This window comes from Hemicordylus capensis, chromosome 5 (assembly GCF_027244095.1).
Source record: "Hemicordylus capensis ecotype Gifberg chromosome 5, rHemCap1.1.pri, whole genome shotgun sequence".
Lineage (NCBI taxonomy): Eukaryota > Metazoa > Chordata > Lepidosauria > Squamata > Cordylidae > Hemicordylus > Hemicordylus capensis.
This window is the reverse complement of record NC_069661.1, coordinates 112,827,061-112,852,381: the sequence shown is the minus strand read 5'-3', so window position 1 is coordinate 112,852,381 and position 25,321 is coordinate 112,827,061. Positions and strand designations below refer to the sequence as shown.

At 43.3% G+C, this 25,321-nt stretch overlaps 1 protein-coding gene across 1 annotated transcript in view; it reads right to left on the bottom strand.

The window, feature by feature from the left end:
• The window catches only part of LGI2 (leucine rich repeat LGI family member 2), a 71,567-nt gene extending 46,713 nt beyond the window's left edge, over window positions 1–24,854 (bottom strand). Inside the window, exon 1 of the mRNA XM_053256746.1 lies at window positions 24,774–24,854. The gene's annotated coding sequence lies outside the window, so the exon portion shown is untranslated. The remainder of the gene's footprint in view (window positions 1–24,773) is intronic.
• Between the last annotated feature and the right edge of the window lie 467 nt (window positions 24,855–25,321).

Genomic DNA, 25,321 nt, shown 5'->3' with positions numbered 1-25,321 from the left:
TCTCTAAATAACCTGTGTGCAACACTACATATCTCTGCATTATCTTTGTATATTTAATAGATGTGAATAAGACATCTGAATTGTCATCTTTTCTTCAGACAGTAAAAGATAAATAAATATATTTTTTGCATATACACATCTGAGGTCAATTGTGAGTTATACATTACTTACAACAGCCCAGTCCTAAACATACTTACTCGGGAGTATAATTAGAAGTGCAGCCTAAACAGGCAGCCATTAGGAAATAATTGCAGTAGTGCCAACAAACAAAAACAGCTCCAGGTACTCTGTGGTGCCCAAAGCATTTCAGCATAGAATAATTCTTTATTAGCTCCTAGTTAACAATGTTGTCTATAAAATTTGGGTTAGTTGATGTGGTCTGGTCTTTGATTGTTTAGTGGTCTAGATTTGATTTCACCTTGGACGGGTTCACCCGTAGTGCCAAACTGGAGTTAAACGTGGCCAAGGTTTCAATTTGTAACTCCAAAGTCCAGATCATGCTGCAGATGTTCACCAAACCATGGCTCACCAAACTCAAATTCCAGGAGAGGAGAGCCCTTCCCTGCTGCTCGGCTGCCAAGGCAGACCGATAACCCCAAAGGGGAAGGGTCTGGGCCTCCTTCCCCAACCGTTATGTGAAAAAAATAGATCCTGGCCGCTCGAGAATCCCTGCTTAGGTCTGCCTTTTATATCCAACCCCGGGTCCCCCTCCCCCCCCAGCCATTTGTTCCCCTCCCAGTGCTCTGATGGGGTGTGCCCTGCTTATGTTGCCACCTAGAGTGTTTGTGCTTGTGAACATTCATCATGGCCGCTTCCTTCTCAGGGAGCAAAGCACTTTGTGCCCATCCTGTCATCCCATGCCCTTTCCCTACTGTTTGCCAGGTGAGGGGAACAAGAGACAGCATGGGGAGAGGGAATGCCCCCGAACGACTGTTCAGCTTGACAGGCTAAGTCCAGGATAGAGTGTGGTGTCCCTGTTGCCTGGCAACTCCATAGCCACATAGCTGACAGGAGGGGTGAGGCTGGGTCTCCGAGAGGTTGCCAGCGAGAAGTGTAAAAGGTATGGAGCAGCCATGTCCTCAGGCGGGTCTGCACCACCGCCTCTATGACTGCAGTTTGAAAATCGGAATGAAACAGCAGTTATGGCTGCGATCCAGAGCTGACCATCACGCTTTGGTGGCCAGACCTCAGGTCTTGGCAGCAAACCTTGAAGATAACTGAAGGTTCAATTTGAAGTTTGCTGAGGCAACCAGAAGTAGCTTTTGTCCCATGACAACGGTTTCGTGTGTTCAGACGTACTGGAGTTCCAACCTTGGCCATGTTTCACTCTGGTTTGGCCTTATATGTGAACCCAACCATGGTTATACAGCAGTTGCTCCTACTGATCTCTTCTGGCCCTCCCCTCCCAGCAACTGCACCGTAAATTGTGTGAGGATTGCTGCATGAGGGCAACAACAGCCCTAGTTTGCAGGGTCAGTGCTAATGTTGCTGCACCATTAGGAGATGTGGCAGAGTGCTGAAGTGCAAAGTCATCATATGTCACAAAAAGGAGCAAGAGAAAACATATGGAACTATCTGTAAGTATTTTGCTGCCTCTCTCATAAAGGCTGAGAGAACAGCAGCAGTATAACGCTGCACCAATGCACAATCAATAAGACTGAAATCTCCACCTCAATCACTCACACAGGCCCAGAGCCAGCATCAGGGGTCAATGCAATTGAATTGGGCAGGAGTTCAGGTCCCCAGAATAGCTCACTGCTAATCCCAGAGACCACATCTGTGCCAGATGGAGGCCACATCTGTGCCTCTGGATAGGAAGGGGCCATTGAAGGCAGTTTGTTGAAGAGCCTTGAAACTTGGAGTCAGCCCTGCATAGGCTATTGCCAAGAACACTCGAGCCATAAGAGCTGGTTAAGCTTCTAACCAGCTACATGGTGTAGTGGATAAAGTGTTGGCTGTAGCTTGGGAAGACCAGGGTTCAAATCCCCAAGGAATCTCACTGAGAGACTGAAGTCATTCCTTCTCAGCCTAACTTTCCTTGCAGTATTGTTGTGAGACTAAACTTGCTTCTGAGGAGGGAAGGTGGGCTATCAATGACAACAGGGGTACTGTGCTCTTTGCCTTTTCAACTCCACAGTAATTCTACTCAGAGTCAGACCCATGTTGAAGGATGGACCGAACAGTGCCATCCTATGCATGTTTTCTCTGAAATTAGTCTCACTCTTCAGTGAGGAGGGAGAGTTTCTCCCAGATAGGTGTGTGCACAGGATAGCAGCCTAAAACTCATAAGGCAGGTGCAGTATAAATACATTAGCTTGTTGGTATTATAGGAATAAGAAACATAATAATGCAGTTCAATTCAAGAAACAGCAACTCGAGTATGACAATACAGTTTTGAGGAGTTATGGGATGGGTGTTCCCCATTTTTTCTTTAGCATTTTGCCCCTGTTTTGAGTAATTCAACCATTTTCTGCCTTTCCCCTGCAGTATATGAATGACTCCCTCAAAGAGCTTTTCTCACACGCAGGGGAGGGAAGTAATACAATTCAGTTCTGAATGTGATGCTGACAGTGTGTGCCTTCTTGCTGGAAGGCACGTAAGGAATATTGGATATCTTAGCCTCTATTCATCTGCCAAAAGACAGGGGGTTGTTCTGGCCTCCAGATACACCAACCAGTAAGGAAATGACAAGGGGGAAGGGAGGCACCTGCTAGGGAGGACGTGAAACATGACTCTTGTTTGAGATATAGGAGACTCAGTAGCATAATGTGCAACACTGATGCTGAACAGCTGCCTCTGAAGTAGTACATCTTTCCAGGGTTGAACAGGTAGGCTGACCAGAGGCAAAAGGAGAACCTTAAGGCCTGCTCTTGTATATATTACTGATAAACACAGCAGACAAAAACACTCCAAGCAAACAGCAGTCAGCACTTGCCGGCCAAAGTGAAGCACTTTAAAGCTGAAATGCTGTGTGCTTAGGGCCCAGTCTAGCCAAAGTTAAGCACTTGAAATGAGGGGTGGGCTAAGACATTTTTGCTGCTTGAGATGAAGGACAATATGATGTCCCCCTCCCAGTCTGTGGGTTGGTGCTCAGCATCCTCAGGCCATGCTGCAAAGGCAGCCATGGCTATACACAAGCACTTCCACAGAGGTTGGAAGAGGTGTTCCTAGTTCAAGTTGTGGGGGAGAGAAAAGAGGTGCAGCACAGCAGGGTGAGGAGGGGAAATGAACAGTGCGCCCCAGGGGGGCAAAGAATGGTGGCAGCAGTGCATAGCAGGGTGGCACCCATGGTGGCAGGGGCCCCCAGCACTTGCTGCCCCCTGAGTCAACCACCTCATCCAGCCCCATGGAAGGGCCACCTCTGATTTAAATACAAGCCAAATAAGTCCTTAAACATCCCTTTTCATTATCTGACTTTCCTTTTTTCTTTTTCATGAAATGTCTTCCTCATGCTCATATGTTGTTTATAACAGTAGCTGTGACCAGAACTGCAGGTGCTCCTAATGATTAATTGCATAAGGTTTGAAACACCAGGATGGACAATGCCCCTCCCTAAATCATGCTCCTCAACTATTAAAAAGGTACAAGAGCCCTGTCCTCTTTTCTACCTGGTCGCACTATGATGTGAGAGTATATTGTGGATGAAATATGCTGTTGTTGAGATCTAGATTATTCCTGAGTTTATGTTGCCAAAGGGTATTGTTGCAACAGCTTTTCCACCATCAGTTCAAAATACACAAAAACCAGCAATGCCACATCCCCCCCCCGTCTCTCTCTCTCTCTCTCTCTCTCTCATTTTTTGTGCTGTCTGCTAAACCTAAAAAAAAATTCCACTCATTTCCTGTTTTTATGAAGATTGGGCATATTGATTGATTGAGTGAGTTAGTTAGTTAGTTAGTTAGTGCATTTATATATCACTCTATACAAAAAGTCCCTGGGTGGTTCACAATACAAAAATTATTAACATAAGTAAAGTAGTTTAGGTTAGGTGAAGAGTGATTTTCAAAGCCACTCAAATTTGAACCAATGTCTTTGTAATCAAAGTTCAATAACACCAACTGGCTTTCAAGAAGAATATTAGTTGGCTAGGATATCAGTTTGTTAAATTCAGCTTTTAAAAATTTAAACAATACTTTTAACTATTCTAAAGACCCACTAAATTATTTTTTATTATTTTTATTATTATTATTATTATTATTAACATTTATATCCTGCTCTTCCTCCAAGGAGCCCAGAGCAGTGTACTACATACTTAAGTTTCTCCTCACAACAACCCTGTGAAGTAGGTTAGGCTGAGAGAGAAGTGACAGACTGGCCCAGAGTCACCCAGCAAGTCTCATGGCTGAATGGGGATTTGAACTCGGGTCTCCCAGTCCCACTCCAGAACTCTAACCACTACACCACGCTGGCAATCTAAAAATTAATGGCCAGCATAGGTAACCTATGAGCAATGAACTACAAGAAATAAAAACAAGTTACGTAGTGCATTGCTATCACACACAACATACATACACACCTATTTCTTTGCACTCTATAGGAATGATCCAGCCATAATGAAGCCCTTCTAAGTTCAATGGAAGGGGTTAAGCTGATATTTACCTCTCAATTGGAATCAATGGGACATAAGAGTACTAAACATCAGCTGGATTGTGCTCCCTTTGTTTTAATTTGTAATAGGAAAATGAAGAATCTATGCAACTAGTTATCTCAGTTTTTGAAAGCAATAGTCATTAAGTTGTGGTACAATTATGGGCTATCAGGCTCACAACTTTGTAAGATAACTTGATATCTAATCTGTCAACATTCAAACATGTCAACATTTCAAAAATCACTGATAGCTATGATAAAAAGTCAATACATACTTCAGGCTAGCAGGCTAAACCGGCTTGACTATTGCAATGCGCTCTACGTGGGGCTGCCTTTGTACATAGTCCAGAAACTTCAGTTAGTTCAGAATGCGGCAGCCAGGTTGGTCTCTGGGGCAACCCGGAGAGACCATATGATGCCTGTTTTGAAACAGCTACACTGGCTGCCGATATGTTTCCGGGCAAAATACAAAGTGCTGGTTATTACCTTTAAAGCCCTGAATGGCTTGGGTCCGAGATATCTTAGAGAGCGCCTTCTTTTACATGATCCCCACCGCATGTTAAGGTCATCTGGGGAGGTCCGTCTCCAGTTATCACCGGTTCGTCTGGTGGCGACTCAGAGGCGGGCCTTCTCTGTGGCTGCTCCTGGACTGTGGAATGCACTCCCAGCAGAAATTCGTAATCTTGATTCTTTGCTGACCTTCAAGAGAGCCCTTAAAGCCCATCTGTTTGGCCTGGCCTTTCAGGGTTTTTAATCAGTTTTTAATTGTTTTAATGTTAACCTGGTTTTCAGGGTTTTAATTGTTTTGATAGTTTAATTGTTTTTTAAGTTGTTTTTAAATTTCATGTTTATATTTGTATTTCTATTTTAATTGTTTTTAATGATTTCTGTTTTTTAATTGTAAACCGCCCTGAGCCAGCTTGGAAGGGCAGTATAAAAATCGAACAAACAAACAAACAGTGAGCAAAAGCTGAAACTCCAAATTTTTGTTTTAAAGGAAGATGCACTTATTTTTGCAGTTGTTTTGATCTGAAAGAAAATGATATTTTAATGTTGCTTTGCTCCTTCGGCCTTTACCACTCAATTGAATAGATAGATGCATGCTGTGCCCCAATGAGGAGCATTCCTATTATTTTTAACAGTCTCTATAGCATCTCTGTAAAAAGGAAAGAAAAAGGAAAGGTTGTGCCATCGAGTCAGTGTCGACTCCTGGCGACCACAGAGCCATGTGGTTTTCATGGTAGAATACAGGAATGGTTTACCATTGCCACCTCCTGCACAGTATGAGATGATGCCTTTCAGCACCTTCCTATATCACTGCTGCTCAATATAGGAGTTTCCCATATTTTGGGAAACACACCAGCCAGCATTCGAACCAACAGCCTCCTGCTCTCTAGGCAGGTTTTCCCCGCTGCACCATTAGGTGGCTACCTAAAAGGACATTTTCCCTGTAATCAGCTGATTTTCCAACTGTGATGGCCTTGAAAGATGACATGGGAGATGCTCCATCACTCCGCATAGTTCAGCAACCCTCTCAGGCTGGCCATGTTGAAGATGAAAGGAGAGGAGGCTCATTGCAGTTGTGTGGCAACTACACCCTTATGGTCACTTACTTGAACCAGCAAAATATCCTTATCAAATGAGGCCTGTGCCATGTGCACTTCAGGAATTAGGTTGCCATTTCTCAGAGGTTATCCTGATGATTTAGTTGTATCTTACTTCTTAGGATCTTCAGGGGAAGGACTAACATTTCAGAGTGAGAGAAGAGAACTGAAGAAACAGGCTGGTTTTGGCTTGACTTGAGAGCTTTTGCTGTTAGTTCTGCCCCCATGTACACCAGGTCCCTCTAGACTCTGCCCCTGACTCACCAGGTGCCATCCCTAATCTATAAAGCTTTGCTCCTTAGCCTTGGGGTTCTGCCCACTGTGCCTCAGGGCACCTATCTTAGGCTTTCCAACTATTAGAACAAGCCTAAGAGAGCCAGAGGCTCATGGGCACTAGAGATGTGCATGGATGATAGTTTGACCCATGGTTCAAGCACAGTTCAGGATTGCAGTTTGGGAGCTTTAATAAAGAAGACAGCAGGTCCTTACCTGCTCTGCGCCACCCTGTGCAACTTCCTGCTGGGGCAGCGTGTGTCCCAAGAAGCCCTCTACAGTGCCATCATGCACATGGTGTCTGAGCATGTGTGGGCACCATTTGTGTGGTCAGCAACACCATGATGACCACGCAAATGGTGCCTATGCATGTGCAGACACCATGTGCATGCTGGCACCATGCAGGGCTTCTTGAGTTGTGCGCTGCCCCAGCAGGAAGCTGCATGGGGTGGCAGAGAGCAGGTAAGGACCTACTGTCCTCTTTCTTAAAGCTCCTGAACTGAAATCCTGAACTGTGCATGCACATCCCTAATGGGCTCCCCTTGCACCTTTCACATATGAGATATTAAACTTTTCACTTTCAGTTTGAACTAAACTGCAGTTCTGTGTTACCACAGGAAACTGTGGATTGTTGTTGTTTTGTTTTGTTTGTTATTATAGTTAGGTAACAAACCACTCCTAAGAAAATAATGGTTTAATACTGGTTTGTTTTACCAAATAGTGGTTTGAACTAAAGTTCATGTGTCATGTGGAACTGAAGTTTAGTTCAAACCAAAAGTGGAACTTTAAACCTCCTTCTCTCGCATGTGAAATATGGGGAGGGGAGCACATAAGCCTGAGGTTCTTGGAGGCTCATTTCTTGTAGCAGGAAACCATGTTTTGCTGTTATGTTTCAACTGGGCCACTCTGACCAGTAACCTCTAGAAGATGGTGCTGAAAGGCAAAGTTAGAACCATAATGTTATTTAGAAATTAACAATGGAGTCTGTGGAAATAGTGACCACCCAAGCTGACAGGTTGTGGCCTCAATTTGATGCAAACAGAGAGCTCAATTAAAGAATACATTTTCTGTTTAATGGTTTTAATTTTAATGCTTACTAAGACCAACTGGCTTAGGAGGAGAAAAACTTTAATCCCTATGATGCAACACTAAGCAGAAGTAATACTGTGCATAAAGCAACACAAATATGCTGGACAGATTTATGAACTAAGTACAAGCAATCCTTGCTGAAGATATCGCCTTGGCAAGTAAAAATATATATGCGTATATAAGCATAATGAAGCATTTCCCCATAGTCTGTCAGCAAATTTGTCACTATAGAACAAAATACTTGGATGAATCAGTTATACAAGGGGACATGTTTTATGAGGCCTCCCGTGAGAACAGAACATTCCTGCATGCCTGTATCAGGGCCATAAGTTCTGTCACTGCAGTGAACAGGCAAAAAGAAATACTTCTTCACATGACAACTGTTCAACCTATGAAATTCATCTCCATAAGATGTGATGGTAACCAGTACCTTGTATGGTTTAAAACAAGTGAAGCACCATTTTTTAAAAATGTCTCACTTGAAATATCACGTTACAATATATATTGCATCTTCTGACACCACCCACCACTTTTTAAAATGTGTTTAGGGGGTCAAGCTAAGATTTAAACTTCAAAAGGAAAACCATGTCATTAATGTCAACACCAGTATTCATTCTGATCTCTCCATGCTCAAGGCAAATATGACATTACTGTGTTTGATCTTTCCTGCCCCCTTTTGAAAATACAGAAGTTGTGGGGATCAAGCTGAGGTTTGCCCTTTAAATATAGAATTGTGACCTGAATATACACACCAACTTTCATTTTGATAGCTCCATTTGCAAACGGATAGCATGTAGCATTCTCAGTTGGCATATTCGTTTATGCTATCTTCCTCAAATATTGAGATAGCATAGTAAAATCTGTTATGGATGTTTAGGACACAATTTGACATACTGTATTGAGTTTCAAGTGTATCCTAAAACATGTACAACATTCCCCTGTGGCTCTGCACTGCAGGGGAAGACTGATAGTAGCAGGCAAGCTATTTTTCAGGGAACCTTGCCCCCCATTATTGATTGCATTAGGGAAATCTTTGATAAGATTCTGAAATCTTTTTCTAAGATTCTAACTCCCCAAAACCCAACTGAAGACCACTAGATTAAAACTAATTCACAGATGGTAGGTCTATTGATCGTTATTAGCCCAATCACTAAATTGAACCTCCATGTGCAGAGGCATTATGGGTAAAAGCAAAGGACTGCACTTGAGAAAGTCACAGGGCAGAGACAGAACCTGTCAGTCAGTGCACAGAGGAAAAGGCACAAGAGTATAATCTTGACTGTTTATACCAGAACTGTATGCTTTCTCATCTCAAGTGTTTCAGTGAAATTTGATGCAGTCAATAGTTCATTTCACTCAGTGAACACACAGCCTCCCTCAATGTTCCAAGGATTGGTTGCCGGGTAAACTCGTAGCAAGGGAAGCTCATTTGTATTCCACACCCTGAGTCCTGACGATAAGAAGCCAAATACTCCTAGGAAACTGCACAAATGAAATATGGCACGCGGGAGGCGAGATATTTATAGAAACAAAATATCAGCATTTCCCACACATTTACACAAAGCAATTTCAGGCTTTTTATGAGGAGAAAGGAGCCACACTGGCGCTTGTTCATTCATTTCCCCTTCAGCCACACATTTCGGCTGGAGAGCACCGATTGAGGAGGAGCCCTCCAGGAACGACCACTGCAAATTAAAGATCGATGACAACATATGATAGAGGCAGCCATATTTTCAATCCTAACCTGTCCTACAAAGACACCCCACCTTGTTTTAGACAATAAACAGAGTTACGAGGATAATATGATGAAGCACTTGCTAGAAAATAGGTTTACCTTTGTAGTCTAATTCTGCACAGAAAGATCCCATCACCAGTAGGCACTGCAAATATCAGCTTGGTTATTTGGGCTTTTAGATTAATTCAACCAGCTATTTTCAAATTGTGTTCTGGGGAACCCTGAAGTCATCTGGAAGCTTACTGAGGGATGGAGCTTCATTCGTGGAAGATCAGCAGCTGTGGGGAGTCTTCCTTGAAAGGTAGCTTGTTGGTTTTCCCTTGCCATGTACAGCTTTTCTCTGTACATCCTTTTCTTGAGGCAGAAATGAGGCATGGCTGGTGCATTTTGCAGGGCCCAGCTCAAAGAAGATACTCTTTTTCTCCACTGAGAATGGGGGAGGACAGGATAAGTAGCTTGTCCCCCGTGAGCAGGGTTTTTCTGGAAGCATGGGTGTTCTTGACAATGTCAGAGGGACCCTTTCCATTGGTGAGAAGGCAAGTGGATTTATTGAAGTCTGAATACAGTGAAATGTAATTGCTTAATCAAACTGCATACTTAATTTGTCTAAAATACAGCTGCAGTTTTGTGCCGCATCATGGCATTTAGGAACATGGGAAGCTGCCTTATACCAAGTCATACAAGGCAACACACTAACAGGAGACACTAACAAGACAACACACTAACACTAAAAAACAAGAGCTACATAGAACAAAAAAAGATTAGGAGCATCACGTGCAAATAAATGATATTTATTATCTAACTCTGTGTGTGTGTGTGTGTGTGTGTGTGTGTGTGTGTGTGTGTGTGTGATTTAAAATTGCTGAATACTCTTCCAAAACACTTGGAAAAATAAAGTCTGATAATCTGGTTCACAAATGCTTAATATAAAATGACTGGTAACAATAAAGTTTCTTGGAAAAGTTCCAAAAGATAGCATTGTTGGTTGGTAGATCCTCAGTTCTTTTGTAGGAAAAGCCAGAAACATTTCAACTCTGAGTCTTCATCAGTGGTTTCCAAATTCCTCATACATTTATGTGAAGGATCCATTTATCCCCCCTGAGGAGAGCTTTTACTAGAAGTTCTTGCTAATTTTGGTTAGTAGTAGCAGTAGTAATAATTGGCTTCTTACGAAAACCTCGCCAAGTGGGAGTTGCTTTTGTTAGAATATCCTGCCAATCTGTTCAAGCCCAAACTTTCCCAGCCCTACCTCAAAATGCCAGGAATTTAACCTGGGACCTTCTGCATGCAAAGAAGATACTCTGCCACTGAACTATAGTCCCATTCCCAGGGTCAGATTGTTGGAAATTCTCTGTGGTGAGAGAATCCCTTTCTCATTATAGCAGAGTGCACAGAGGCACAACACAGCGGAATTTAGTTAGGCATGCGTGTATGCTGAGAGTAAAGTAACTTGGAGCCAATTCATAGTTTCAAATCAATATATAAGACATTTATTAAAGAACTCCATTCTAGATAGGAAAGTGAGGAGTTAGGATCTCTAATCTATCTATCTAGCTGGATGCAGATGGATTCTGCATCTTCTCTGCACACATGGTGCAGGGAGAGGAGCTTGCCATGTTGCAAGGTAGAAGGGCAGGTAGGGAAGAGAGAGAGGAAGGAAGTTAATCCCTAAGAGTACCAATCTACATTTCAAAGTGATAGTGTCAGAGCAGTGGAGAAGGGGTGATCAATGTCTTGACCCTCTAGCCCTCTGACTCACTAGTCTGTCCTCCACTGTCTGAGACAAGAGATAGCACAAAGTCCTTTAACTTCCAACACCCCCTCTCGATGTCTCATGACTCAGTTCACAAGATTCATTTTCTCTCTCAGCTTTTCAAAGCGGGGTCTTGGTAGTGGCTTAGTGAGTATTTCATTTGTTGGGCAGTAGATCAGCTTGACTAGTCCATCCTTCTGCAGACTTCTCACTACATGATACTTCACATCAATATGTTTGGTACGCCGCTTTACATCTTCTTGTTTGGAGAGTTGAATGCAGCTTTGGTTGTCCTCATACACTGGTATGGGCTGTGGTACATCTGTACCTAGGTCCTTCAGTAGTTGACACAGCCATTGTATCTTGTGACTGCCCTGTGCAGCTGATACATATTCCACTTCAGTGGTTGATGATGCCACTATGTCTTGCTTTGTGCTTGACCAGCTTATGGCTCCATCTCCACAGAAAATTATGTGACCACTGGTGGATTTCCTTTCTGTTAGGTCTCCACCCCAGTCTGCATCTACGTATGCTTCTAGTTTTGGTTCACTGTTAGCTGGTAGCTTGAGCTTAAAGTGTGCAGGACCCTTTAGGTACCTAACAAGTCTCTTAATTGCATTCCAGTCCTTGACTGTTGGTGATGCAGTCTTTCTACAAAGTAAGCCAACTGCTGTGCTAGTATCTGGCCTAGTGAGTGTACTAATGTATAAAAGCTTACCCAATGCTTCACGATATCTATGGTTGTCAGATAGTGGCTCAGTTTGATCTTCTTGCTTTATGTAGTTCACTTCCATTGGAGTTGGTGTAGGATTCGCATTTTCCAGTCTGAGCAGGTTTATCAAGTCAGTCAGTCAGTCATGTTTATTTACGGTCATAGACCAAAATTTACATACATAATAATACATGTAATATAGTAATAATATATACATAATATAATCAGGAACATGGACTCATCCTAATCAGCAAGTCTTTAATTTTCTGTTCTTGGTTGATGAGGAAACTTCCATCTTTCTCTCTTTGTACTTGAATGCCCAGGTAGTGTGCAATGTTGCCAAGTCGCTTGACTTCCACTTCTCTGTTCAGATGTTGCATTATTTCCTTGCTGTCATCTGGATTTTCATAGGCAAGAATCAAATCATCAACATACACCAAAATGTAGGTCCACTTGCCACCTATGCATCTCGTGTATAGACAGGGATTCGTGTGACTTCTTTTGAAGTTTGCTTGAAGCAGCATATCATTTAGTTTTATGTTCCATGCTCTGGTAGCCTGTTTTAAACCATAAATGCTCTTTTGCAGTTTGCATACATAGTCCTCTTTGCCTTTCTCTAAGAAACCTGGTGGTTGTTGCATGTAAATGTCCTCTTCCAGTTTGCCATGCAAGAATGCAGTTTTCACATCTAGGTGTTCGACATACATTCCTTTGCTAGCAGCAATACTTAACAGAGTCCTTACTGTGGTATGTTTAACCACTGGTGAAAAGGTTTCATCATAATCTTCGCCATATTTCTGTGAATATCCTTTTGCTACTAATCTGGCTTTGTAGCGCTGAATCTCACCATCAGCATCATGTTTGAGTTTGAAAACCCATTTGCAGCCTATAACTTTCCTTCCTTGAGGTAACTTAGTAAGAGTCCAGGTTTTGTTTTTCTGTAGAGCCTCAAGCTCTTCAATTGCAGCTTGTTTCCACTTCTGGGCTCCTGGTTGTGGTAGCTGGGATATTTCCTCCCATGATGAAGGTTCTGGTTGTTCTGCCATTCTTGCAAGGTAGGACAGTCTCGGGGCTGGAACACCTCTGTTTGAGCGCATTGATCACCTCACCTCACCTCACCCTCTGTGGTCTCTTCCATTATCTCAGGTGCGTCTGGTGGATCGCTGGGGGTCTCTGTGTCAAGTGTGGTTGGTTCTGGATCTGCTGTCTCCTCCTCCTCAATTCCTCTGAGATCAGGAAGCATAATCCAGTCATCAGGGTGTTTGGTCTGGTTGCTTGCTTCAGTGTAGGCCCCCTCTGAAGGTGTAGCTCTTTCATTCTCATTAAAATACACCGATCTGCTTATGGTTATCTTCTTGGTGTCAGGATCCAGAATTCTGTAGCCTTTGGATTGTGCTGAGTAGCCTACAAAAATCCCTTTTGTGGCCTAGCCCCTAACTTAGCCCTTTTTTCCTTTGGGATGTATGAGTAAGCCGTGCTTCCAAAGACACGCAGATGTGTCATGGACGGCTTATGACCATGCCAAAGTTCATATGGTGTTGTTCCTATAGGCTTTGTGTGCATTCTGTTCTGTATGTATGTAGCACTCATGATGCCTTCTCCCCAGAATTGCTGTGGGAGGTGTGCGTCAGCAAGCATGCATCTTACCATGTCCAGTAGACTTCTGTTCTTTCTTTCTGAGATTCCATTTTGGGACAGGCAGTAAGCTACCATGGTTTGATGCACAATTCCATGTTCTCTCAGGAACTGCTGTGTGGCGCTGGACATATATTCTCCTCCATTGTCTGTGCGCAGGATCTTTGGCTTTCAGCCAAATTTGTTGCTTGCCATGGCCACATAGTCCTGTAGTTTCTCGAGCATCTGTGATTTCTCCTTTAGTAGAAATACACATGTGTATCGTGAGAAATCACCTGTTATTGTTAGAAAATATTTTTGATTACCTATAGTAGCTGGCAGTGGTCCAGATATATTGCTGTGGATCAGTTCTAGGGGTCTTCCGGTCTTCCTTTCATTTTCCTTCCTTTCCTTTCACTCTGCTTAGGAAATGGCTTGTTAACTGCTTTGTACTCAAGACAACAAACACAGTTAGTTACAATGTCACATGGTACAAAATCAATGCCATTAGCTAATCCCTTTTCCTTCATGTTCTGGATTGACTCATAGCTCCTGTGTCCTAGGCGTCTATGCCACAGTTGCAAGCAGTTTTCATGCAGGCATGACTTAGCAAGGTTCACTTCATTAGGCTGGTATGCCTCAGGTTTGGACTGGGCTGGTGTTTCTCTGTCTGTCTTCGATACAGATTGCTCGTCCATACGATAAAGACCTTTGGATTTAGAGCCTACAAGGCAAACTTCTCCATTCTGGGTAACAACACATTGTCCATTTTTAATATACAGTTCACAGTCTTGTTTCTCTAGCTTGGATATTGAAATCAAGGATCTTGAGAAGTCAGGGATATACAAAACATCTTTAAGAAAAAATGGTTTAACAGATCCATCCAGCAATTTACAATACAAAACTCCTTCGCCTTTCTTCTTGGCTTGAATTGTAGTATTATTGCCCAAATAAACAGTCTCTTCAGGAATATCAAACAGTTCAGTATAGAAATCCAGATTATTTGATATATGAACAGAAGAACCAGTATCCAAAAAAATGAACTTTTCATCACTTTGCATCAGCAAACATTAAGACTCTTGTTCAAATAGCTTTCTGTAAAGTTACTATTCTTTGTCTGATTCTTGGGACAGTTCGCCATCTTGTGGCCAAATTGGTTACACAGAAAACATCTAAAGGCATTAGTCCCAGTTGGCCTCATTTCAGGAGCAGTCTCTCTGCTGGCGGTCATGTGACCTCTCTCTCTGGACTGAGTTTCCTTGGCAACGAAGCCAGATCTCTTTGTATATAAATGTGGGGGCCCCATGCAGTTTCCTCTTGCAGCATTCCCTCCCCACCTTGGGTTTCCTCTGGAATGGCCAATTGTTGCTTTAAAAGCAAAGTTACTTGCCAATTCACTTTCATAGCGTGAATTCAAAACTTTCCTTCTGTTTGCTTCAGAAGATAATGTTTGTACTGCTTCCTCAAAGCTTAGATTGGTGTGGGTTTCCAATTGGCCAATTATACTGCTATAGCTGGGGGCATGCTTAGGAACAGAGCTTCCAGCTTCTGACTCTCTGTAAATTGCTCCCCTGCCGCTTTAAATTGAAAAAAGAAATCTTCCAGAAATCCCATATATGTAGCAAAACAGTCCCCATCTTTATACTGGAGATCCTGCATTTTCTTTCTCAAGTTAAAGGTGTATGCCCACCCCTTCTTCATATGCAAGGAATCTAGCTTGCTTAGCATTTCCTTTGAGGTTCCAAGATCACATATCGTGTAAAGATAATTTTTACTCACAGCAGCTGCGATCAAAGCTCCAGCTTGAGCATCTTTGAGCACCCAGTTTTCTTTGGCAGTTTTCTCAGCAGCTGTGGTTCCATCTGCAGGGGGTGGGTCCTCCTCAGTAACTTTTTGGAGTCCTTCTGCTTTCAGTGCAAGCCTCAATCGAGTTTTTCATTCCAAATAATTGTCTGAATTCAAGATAGTCAGCCTGAGTTTTCCCTCTAGGTAAGTAGCCATCCTCACTGGCTCCAAAAGGCAGTAGCTGCAGGTTAGCAATTCAAAGTGTCCATGCTAGAGCTCACAGGATCTCCTGGAACAAACCTAATTCTCTAGTTGCAGTACACGCAGCTCAAAATACTGGGCTCCCATAACCTGTTGGAAATTCTCTGTGGTGAGAGAATCCCTTTCTCATTATAGTAGAGTGCACAGAGGCACAACACAGCGGATTTAGTTAGGCATGTGTGTATGCTGAGAGTAAAGTAACTTGGAGCCAATTCATTATATGTTGATAGGAATTCATGCCAAAGAACCACCTCTCTGCGCAGGCAGAATCCCAGGGTGGATAGGGGCACACTGCAGAGGAAGAGGGAGGTTAGCTCTTTCCCCTTGCTGCTGTCTCCCACCAAAAATTCCCACCCCCATGCAGCAGTTTGCGCCAATGTAGCTATCTGCTCAAAGCTGATAGCTGCTTCAGAGAGGGGGTTTTAGGTGAGGAAATGGGGCAAGGGAAAGACATAGCCTCCTGCTCCCTGAATGCTGCCGTCCCAAGCAGGATTGCTCTTCCTACAGCTGGCTCTTGAGAAAAAGAGGTGCTTCAAGTTGGAAGGATGCCTCTTTAGCACATGTTCCCATGAATGTTTAGTTTGATCCTTAGAAGTCAGTATCAGATAGGGCAGTTCACCTGTTTGCAAATCAGCAGTTCTTTATGTGCACTAGGGTTAAGGGGCTTGTGTATTTGCCCCTGGCCATAGGAAGTGATGTGTGAACCAGGAAGTGCATGTGTGTTGTATCCTATCCAATATCTTTTATGTTTTATTGTTTACAAGTTTGTCCCAGTGGGGATCCTGTAGAGCAGGGATTCTCAACATTGGGTCTCCAGATGTTATTGGACATCAACTCCCATAATCCCCAACCAAAGGCCACTGGGGCTGGGGATTATGGGAGTTGAAGTCCAATAACATCTGGAAACCCAACATTGAGAATCCCTGCTGTAGAGGATGAGGCGGAGTCAGAAAGGGAGGGAAAGGAGGAGAAAATGGAGTTGTTTCTGAATAAACTTTTAGTTAAATCTATATAAGATTACTTTGTGTTTATGAGGGAAGCAGCTATAAAACATTTTAATTCTCTTGCAAACTCCAGGGCGCTTTCCACGGTAGTTTACTTCGGCTTGGCAGAAGTGTTTGAAAATCATTTTGAACACGTAAATACAGACCATTGTGCAAAGCCACAAGCAGGGGGAGCAGTCTTTTCTAACTTTCCAAATCTCCATGCAATGGGAAAATACAGCTATTTTTTTTTTTGCAACTTCGTAGGACTGTAACGAAGCAATCAAACCTGAAAGAAGGCATCAGAAATGTGAACAGCACCTTTTTACAGAGTAGGGACTGCGATGTAGAAACACAGGCAGTATGGAAGGGCACTTAATGGACATGTAGGGACACTGTTGTAGTGTCCAATCTGGAAAGCGCCCAGGTTTCTGGAGAACTCTCCAGCCTTAAAAAAAAATAAATGGAAGCTTTACTGGAAAGGAGTATCACATGTACATTAAATGCATCTACCACCTGCTTCATACACCATTCCCTATGCCTGGTGGTGGAAGCATACGCACCACCATGCCTCACTGCACATGGGGAACCTGGCAATTTTCTGATGTGTGAACCAGCCTATGGCTACAATAGGACTTAATTCATCAACTGCTCTCCTCACAGAGCAGTTCATACATTAAGAATATTCTGTAGGAAACATGGCAAATGCATACCACTAGCAGATATATGTGGTAGCTAAATTATGATAAAAATGTGAGTTGAGCAGGCAAGTGGTCTGAATGCAGTGTGTGATAAAGTGGCTTTACAAATGCTTGATCAAAGGCACAACTTGTATCCAAACCCACAGTTACTGTGCTACTACTCAGTCCTGCTAGCTTTGTGATGGTGCAGTTAGTGTAGGAAGTGCTGAGATTTCCATTCATGTCGAAGTTACTCCTGCAGAGCACAGAGGCACCTTCTAAAGTGGTGATTCTCTTGTATTTAGCAAGGGAAGAGCAACTGACCTTATCCAGCCCCTACACAACATCCCTCCAGTGGCTGTTGCTGGTGTCTCCCTGTGATTCATTTCAGATTGTGAGCCCTTTGAGGACAAGGAACCATCATATTTATTTACTATTGATTTTTCTATGTAAACCGCTTCGTGAACTTCTGTTGAAAAGCAGGATATACATCTTCATAGTCATCATGATCAGTTCATCATGAGCAAAACTCAAGCTACATTGCACAACCAAGCTGAGGATTAGGGCTGCTAATTAGACAGTCTTTTACTGGTCTGATCGGTAAAATGATGTAACAATATAGCTCAGAGGCTACCTCTTCTTCTATTACCACCCCTCCCACCTCATGCCAGCTTCAGTAATCTAATCAAGTCCTGGTTTGTGTAATGAGTCCAGGTGTGTGAAGTAAGAGTTGTTGTGGTTAGAAAGAAGGCCTTCATATCAACTGCACAAAGGCTTGGGGAGCTATAGGGAGGGGCCCTAGCTCACTAGCGGAGTATATTTTTTGCAGGCACAAAGCCTCAGATTCAGTTTCTGGGAATCTCCCAATCAGCCTAGGAAAGATCCATGAAGGGCTGCAGTCAGCCACTACAGACAATACTGACCTAGAAAGACAAATGGTCTGATCAATATAAAGCAACATCATAGATGTTTGGTTGTGGGATTATCTCGCCTCCTGCATGCTTCTTCCTCCTTAATAACCCTTGAAGGGGCTCTTATAAGGTACATCTTTTTCACCTTGTTAATTTGATGGCTCGTTTGTTGCTGTTTCTTAGATTGCTGTAATTTTTTTGCTTTCCCTGTATTTCATCTTTATTATTATTGTAAAATGCATTGAGCCATGGAGAGGCAGCTAAAAACGTTTTAAATAAAGTATAAATAACTAGGATTGGGACTGAACAGCAATAAGCACCAAGTTATGTCTGGCTCCACCCATAACCCTTCAGGATAGGTTCCTCCCTGGCTTCATCTCCTGGCCTTGCTGAAAAGAAGTATTTCTGAAGTCAAAAGTGGCCAGTCAGACCCTACTCAGGACCACGTCCACACAGCAATAAAGTGTGTGACATTCAAAGCGTTCACACAAGTTCCAAGCATGAGCTTATTTATTCTTCATATACACATTTTTGCAGGCTTCCGTACTACTTTCTAGGATGATCTTACCTCTGTATAACATCGAACAGGGACCTTGCACGATTTTCACAGCGCCTCCTGCCAGCCAGCTCTTGCATTCCATCCTTTCCCCCAGTTGCCACAAAAGTCATAATGAAAAAAGGTGGTTCTTCTCAGAATGATGGTGTGAACCTGAGAGCACTTAGGCAGACAAAGCCTAACAAAACCTGGACTAGCCTGAAAACTCTCCTTCATTTAACACAGACGTTCTCAAACATGGATCCCTAGATGTTGTTGGACTACAACTTCTGCCATTTCTAGGCATAATGGTCACAGAACATCTCAGGGCCCAAGTTTAAGAACCCCAGATTCATGCATTGTTCTCCATGTGCTTTGGTACAGGTTTTCTTTCTCATAATGAACTATACACAAAGATGTTTTTAAGTAAATATTTGAGAGAAACCACACAGAAATGTCTGGAGAAGCTATGAAAATTGGTGCGCACATTTTCAACAGAAAGTATTTGTGTATGCATGTGCGTGCACATGCATGCAGGAACTTTGAAAATCTAACTGGATTTGTTCAAAGGAGTTCCTAACCTATAGCTACATTTATCTCAGCCTTTTATCATCACCTTTTCATTTAAAAATAGGTTAACTAAAGGACATTAAAAAGGAGCAGAATGTTGGGATTTTCATTGTCCATGGCCTTTGTTCCAGGGGAAGTGATCAATATTCTACTTATATTCCACACCATTTTCAGTGTAAGTTCACATTTTAATTTCGCTAATTCAAGCACACGTTAAGGCATAGCTGAGCCCTTCATGTCTGAGTTCTTTAATGGTTCCCGCCCTACCCCTCTACCCCACCACTCCTCCTCATTATTGCAGTGTGCTTCAGAACCTGTCAATGATACTTTAAAGGTCACCTATTGCAATGGGTTTTATTTCAAAATGATACCCCAAGGCTGCTTTTCTGTGGGGGAACAGAAAATATTTGCATCATAACATAAGAACAGCCTTGCTGAATCAGGCCCAAAGCCTATCTAGTCCAGCATCCTATTTCACACTGTGGCCCACCAGATGCATCCGGGAAGTCCACAGGCAAGAGGTGAGGGCATGCCCTCTCTTTTGGTCTTGCACCCCAGCAACTGATATTTAGAGGCATCTTGCCTCTGAGGCTGGAGGTGGCCTATAGCCACCTTCGGAGTAGTAGCCATTGATAGACCTGTCCTCCATGAATTTATCTAAGCCCCTTTAAAAGCCATCCAAGCTAGTGGCCACCACCACATCCCATGGCAGATAATTCCATCGATTAAGTATGCACTGTGTGAAAAAGTACTTCCTTTTGTTAAGTCCTAAATTTCCTGGTCTTCAGTTTCTTGGGATAGCAATAGCAATAGCAATAGCACTTACATTTATATACCGCTTCATAGCCGGAGCTCTCTAAGCGGTTTACAATGATTTAGCATATTGCCCCCAACATTCTGGGTACTCATTTTACCGACCTCGGAAGGATGGAAGGCTGAGTCAACCTTGGGATGACTCTTGGTTCTAGTTTTGTTAGAGAAGGAGAAAATTTTCTCTCTGTCCATCTCTCTACTCCATGCATAATTTTATACACCTCTATCATGTCTCCCCATAGTCACCTGTTTTGCAAACTAAAAAGCCCCAGATGCTGCAACCATGCCTCATAATGAAGGTGCAAGAATCCCCTGATTATCTTACAGTAGCTGCCCTCTTCTGCAACTTTTCCAGTTCTACAATGTCCTTCTTAAGATACGGTGACCAAAACTGTATGCAGTACTCCAAATATGGCCACACCATAGATTTGTATAAGGGCATTGTAATGTTAGCATTTTAATTTTCAACCCTCTTCCTAATGATCCCTAGCATGGAATTTGCCTTTTTCACAGATGCCATGTACTGAGTAGACACTTTTGATGAGTTGTCCACCAAGACCCCAAGATCTCTTTTGTGGCCAATCACTGACAGCTCTGACATAGGATCATAGGAAACTGCCATATACTGAGTCGGACCATTGGTCTATTTAGCTCAGTATTGTCTTCACAGACTGGCAGCGGCTTCTCCAAGGTTGCAGGCAGAAATCGCTCTCAGCCCTGTCTTGGAGAAGCCAGGGAGGGAACTTGAAACCTTCTGCTCTTCCCAGAGCAGCTTCATCCCCTGAGGGGAATATCTTGTAGCGCTCATACATCAAGTCTCCCATTCATATGCAACCAGGGCAGACCCTGCTTAGCTATGGGGACAAGTCATGCTTGCTACCACAAGACCAGCTCCCCTCCCACCCCATCAGTGTATATGTGAACTTGGGTCCCCCCCCCCCAATATGCATCACTTTACACTTGCTTATATTAAACCACATTTGCCATGTTGTTGTCCATTCCCCCAGTTTGGAGAGATCCTTTTGGAGCTCCTCATAATCTGCTGTGGATTACACTACCCTAAACAGTTTAGTGTCATCTGCAAATCTGGCCACTTTGCTGCTTACTCCAACGTCTAGATCATTTATGAACAAGTTAAAGAGCACTGGTCCCAGAACAGATCCCTGGGGGATCTCACTTCCCTCCACTGTTGAAAACTGTCAATTTATTCCCAACATCTGTTTCGTGCCCTTTAACCAATTACCAATCCACACATGAACCTGTCCTCTTATCTCATGATGGCTAAGTTTACTCAGGAACCTTTGGTAGGGAACTTTGTCAAAAGCTTTTTGGAAGTCCAAAAGTCTGTTCTCATGAGCAACCTAACCCAGGCTAGGACAGCTCTACCTGTTTTAAGCTGCCTACCCGCCTAACCCCACTCAGAAGCCCAGCCTTTAGCCAGAGCTTACAGCCCAAGCACACAGTGAGACTGGTGCCTAGACCCTCAATGCATAGTGCTCGCAGTGCACTGTGGGATATTTTGAGGCCGGGACACATTGTCCCGGCCTCCAGAGATCCGCACTGTTTACAGCAGCAAAGATCATGTAGGTGCACGCCTCATGCACCAAAGACAAGCTGAACCATCATCTGGGGGGGAAGTAGGTTGAACACTGCCTCACACACACCCCCGCCCTCCCCATCCTGGTATTGGTCATGAGAATGACCTTCAGGTATACTATGTCAGCTGGATTACTTTTATCCACATGCCTGTTGACACTCTCAGAGAACTCCAAAACGTTAGTGAGGGAAGACTTGTTCTTGCAGAAGCAATGCTGATTCTCCTTCTGCAAGGCCTGTTCTCCTATATGTTTAATAATTTTGTCCTTAAGTATGCTTTCCATCAATTTACATCCAGCACAAAAGTTAAGGTAACTGTCCTTTAGTTTCCTGTATCCCCGCCGGATCCCTTTTTGAAAATTGGATTTACATTAGTTACTTTCCAGTCCCCTGGTACTAGAGCCTGATTGTAGGGAGAAATTACATATTTTTGCTAGATCAGCAATTTCACATTTGTGTTCCTCCGGAACTCTTGGGTGGATGCCATTTGGCCCTGGAGATTTGTTAATTTTTAGTTTTCCAAGACAGTTTAGAACGTCCTCTCTCAAACTGGCCCAGTTCTTCAGCCTCCAAGAACTAGAAGCTCAGTTCTGGAGTAAGTATATTATGGTCAGTATCCTCTGCCATGAAGACAGATGCAAATAACTCATTCAGCTTCTCTGCAATCTCCTTATCCTCAATAAACCCTCTAAGGGTCCAACTGTTTCTCTGGCAGGTTTTCTGCTTCTGATATATTTTAAGAAGTTTTTGTTATTCCCCTTGATACTTCTAGTTATATTATCCTCAGACTCTCTTTCAGGGGCGTAGCAAGGTTGGAGGGGGCCCAGAGACAAGATTTTAAAATGGGCCCCTCGCTGATACACACACACAAACACACTTCACAATATAGTGCACTCACACTCACATCCCCATTATGAACACGGCGAATATCTAGTTCACATTGAATCTAGTTTCTTTACTCTCTGCTCCAGCCGATCTCCAAGAGACTCAACATAATTCATAGGGGGTGCAACATGGGCGGCTGGAGAGTCATGTGATGTGCCTCTGGTGGGCCCCTTGAGGCAGTGGGGCCCCAACACGACTGCCTCCCCTTGCCTAATGGTAGTTATGCTCCTTCTCTCTTTTTGCATCTCTTATTGTCTCATCAACCTGGCCTTGCTAAATAGCCCTGAATATACTGAGCATGGCTCCCAGCCTCCGGAAGTCCCACCCCCACGAGCACTTCTGGTCCCAGTGACCCCGGGCACCATGCCATGACATCTGGGCCTGTCTCAGAGCCGCATGGAGGCCCAACATTCTCAAAAGATGCGGCAGCATGTGCCTGGGTGTCAAAACCCTCTGTGGTCACAACGCTCTCGACTCATTAGGCCCCACCGCCACTGCCAACGGCCCCAAGAGAGGGCCAGAAAAGGAAGGAGCTCCCGCCACTGCTGAAGCCAGCTTGGTGAAGGGTGAGTCCACAGCGCCACACGCAGCAAAGCCCTGACAAATACCTACACTTTAATTTGCCCATTCTATGTGAGGGTAATTGACGTCACCCATTAATCCAGCTCTGTCTCTCTTTGATGCTTCTTTGTTTGCTTCTCCAACTCCAAGTGACTCTCAGCATTTTGATCCAAGGGTAGTATCACATCCCTAGTAATACATTTCCTTTCAGTTCTTGTATTGTCACCCATAATGATTCTGTGGAGGACTCTGCTCCTCCTAGGTTTTCTAGCATTGTGGGAATTTTAGGGAAGTCTACTCAATGAGGTCAGCATCTTTGCCAAGATTATCTATGAACAGGAATGTTTACACGGAGCTAGTGTTTTGTTATTTGGCTGGCTAACTAGTTAAATGGCTTCTAGTTAAATGTTGTTAAATGTTGACAATATTAACAACTGTTGAAAAATGGTGAGACAGAAGCTTTTCCCGTAGGTTACTGTAGCTATTGCCTGTTTGTCTGTTGTTGTTTTTTTAAATTTAAAAGCACAGCTTCTAGGAAGCACTCTTACAACCTGACTATACATTCCGTTCTTCTCCCATGACTTATTTGTCTACCTTCGCAGGGAAATTAATAGCTTTTTTGGCATCAAATGGTAAGGCAGAGGCTGTTGAGTATGCAAAACACAGGACTGAAATGCTGGAAAGCAGCAGCACCTAGAAGTATCTGACTTGAGAAAAGGAATCAGTTTAAGCATTATTTTAGGCCCCTCCTAGGTAGATTTACTTGGAAGTAAAACCCACTGAGTTAAATGGAACGTTTGACTTATTGTTATCTGAGTTCAGTTCTAATTCTGCTGCCCAATAGTATTCTTATGGCTTCTGCTAAAAGGAATTATGATCACGGATGCATTCTTTAGATCAAGTTAATAAATTAAAAGTTTCATGCTTGCTGGTTTTTGTTTTGAGAACTGTACCATTGAGCTGGTTCCAAAGTCACACAGAACCATGATTAAATCTTGATTCTGTGCAACCTCTCTGAGCGTCATGAGTGCATGCTTCTTCCTCACCTGCCTGTGAGAGCCTCTGAAGAATTCTACTTCCAATTGTGATTAAAAACAAACCAAGATGAGTTATGATGTTTGAACTGACTGATCTTGGTTAATTCTAATTAAATTCCTTGAAATAAACTAAGATCTGAAAACCACTAGGGGAATTCCTAGGTGTACAGAAGTATATAGATTTGTAAATTATATTACAAATAATGTTTTACCCTCTAAAAATGGTGTTGTTGGTGAACTTCCATACAGGACCTTATGAAATGAAGAAATCTCATCTCATTGTCTGGAATGGGCAATTAGTATCTTGACTACTATCTTTTGTCGGAGGTAGTGGAGAGACAAAGGGACACACTACCTCATAGTCACAGCTAAGCTACTGGAAGCTCTCATGTTTGCTCTGGAGGTGAAGAAAAGGGCTAAAGGAATCAATAGTTGGGCTGGCTATGGGAGTCTATCAATAGTATGGTTAAGACATAGAATGTTGAAGGAGGCTGTTGAAAGTGGGGGCAGAAAAATTGGGGTGGGGGGCAGGGAGAGAGAAGAAAGTGGCATGCTGAAGCCTCTAACAGCTTATAGTAGGTATCCTGGGATGGAGCATGCTGCAAGGTTTACGGACACCCCTCCCTTTACTATATAGCAGTATTCTTCAGCTAGGCCTGGAGCTAGAGGTGGCTTCCATTGACCCCAAGCACAGCTCCCTGACTGTTTATTAGGCTTGTGCAAAGCTTAAGCTTAAGCTAAATATTCTACACAGCTTCCTTGGCACCACACAAATGCAACTGTACTCACCATACAGTGCTGCACTTTCCCTACTGCTGGTGGGGTTCCTTTAAGGGAAATAGAGTCCTCTTGAGCCACAGCGCCATCTTGGAAGGTGTGCATGGAACACTGGGACGTGTAGTCCTTTCCTGTGCTTTCCCCATAGATAAAACACTGAGGAAGACTATACTTTCTAGCAGTCCATGCGCACTTTCTGAGATGGTGTTGGGACTTGACATGGCTTTGATTTCTTAAAGTCCTTCCCCCCACCAGGCCCTGGGGAAAATGCAGCACTTACAGAGGTAAAAACACAGAAATGGCTTTCACACAAAGTGTGTGTGTGTGTGTGTGTGTGTGTGTGTGTGTGTGTGTGTGTTTAGCCAAAGTAGCCCCTGCTTAAAAAAAAAGTTATCATCACTTCTAAAATAGGATATTTCAGGATAGTGGGAGAGAGATTTTTCCCTTTTCCAGTCCCCAGATCCACCCTGGTGCAATCTCTACATCAACCCCACCCTGCTATATAGTCATATGATGTTCAGGTTTGGGGCTAACAACATCCAGCCCTAAGTCTGATCCTT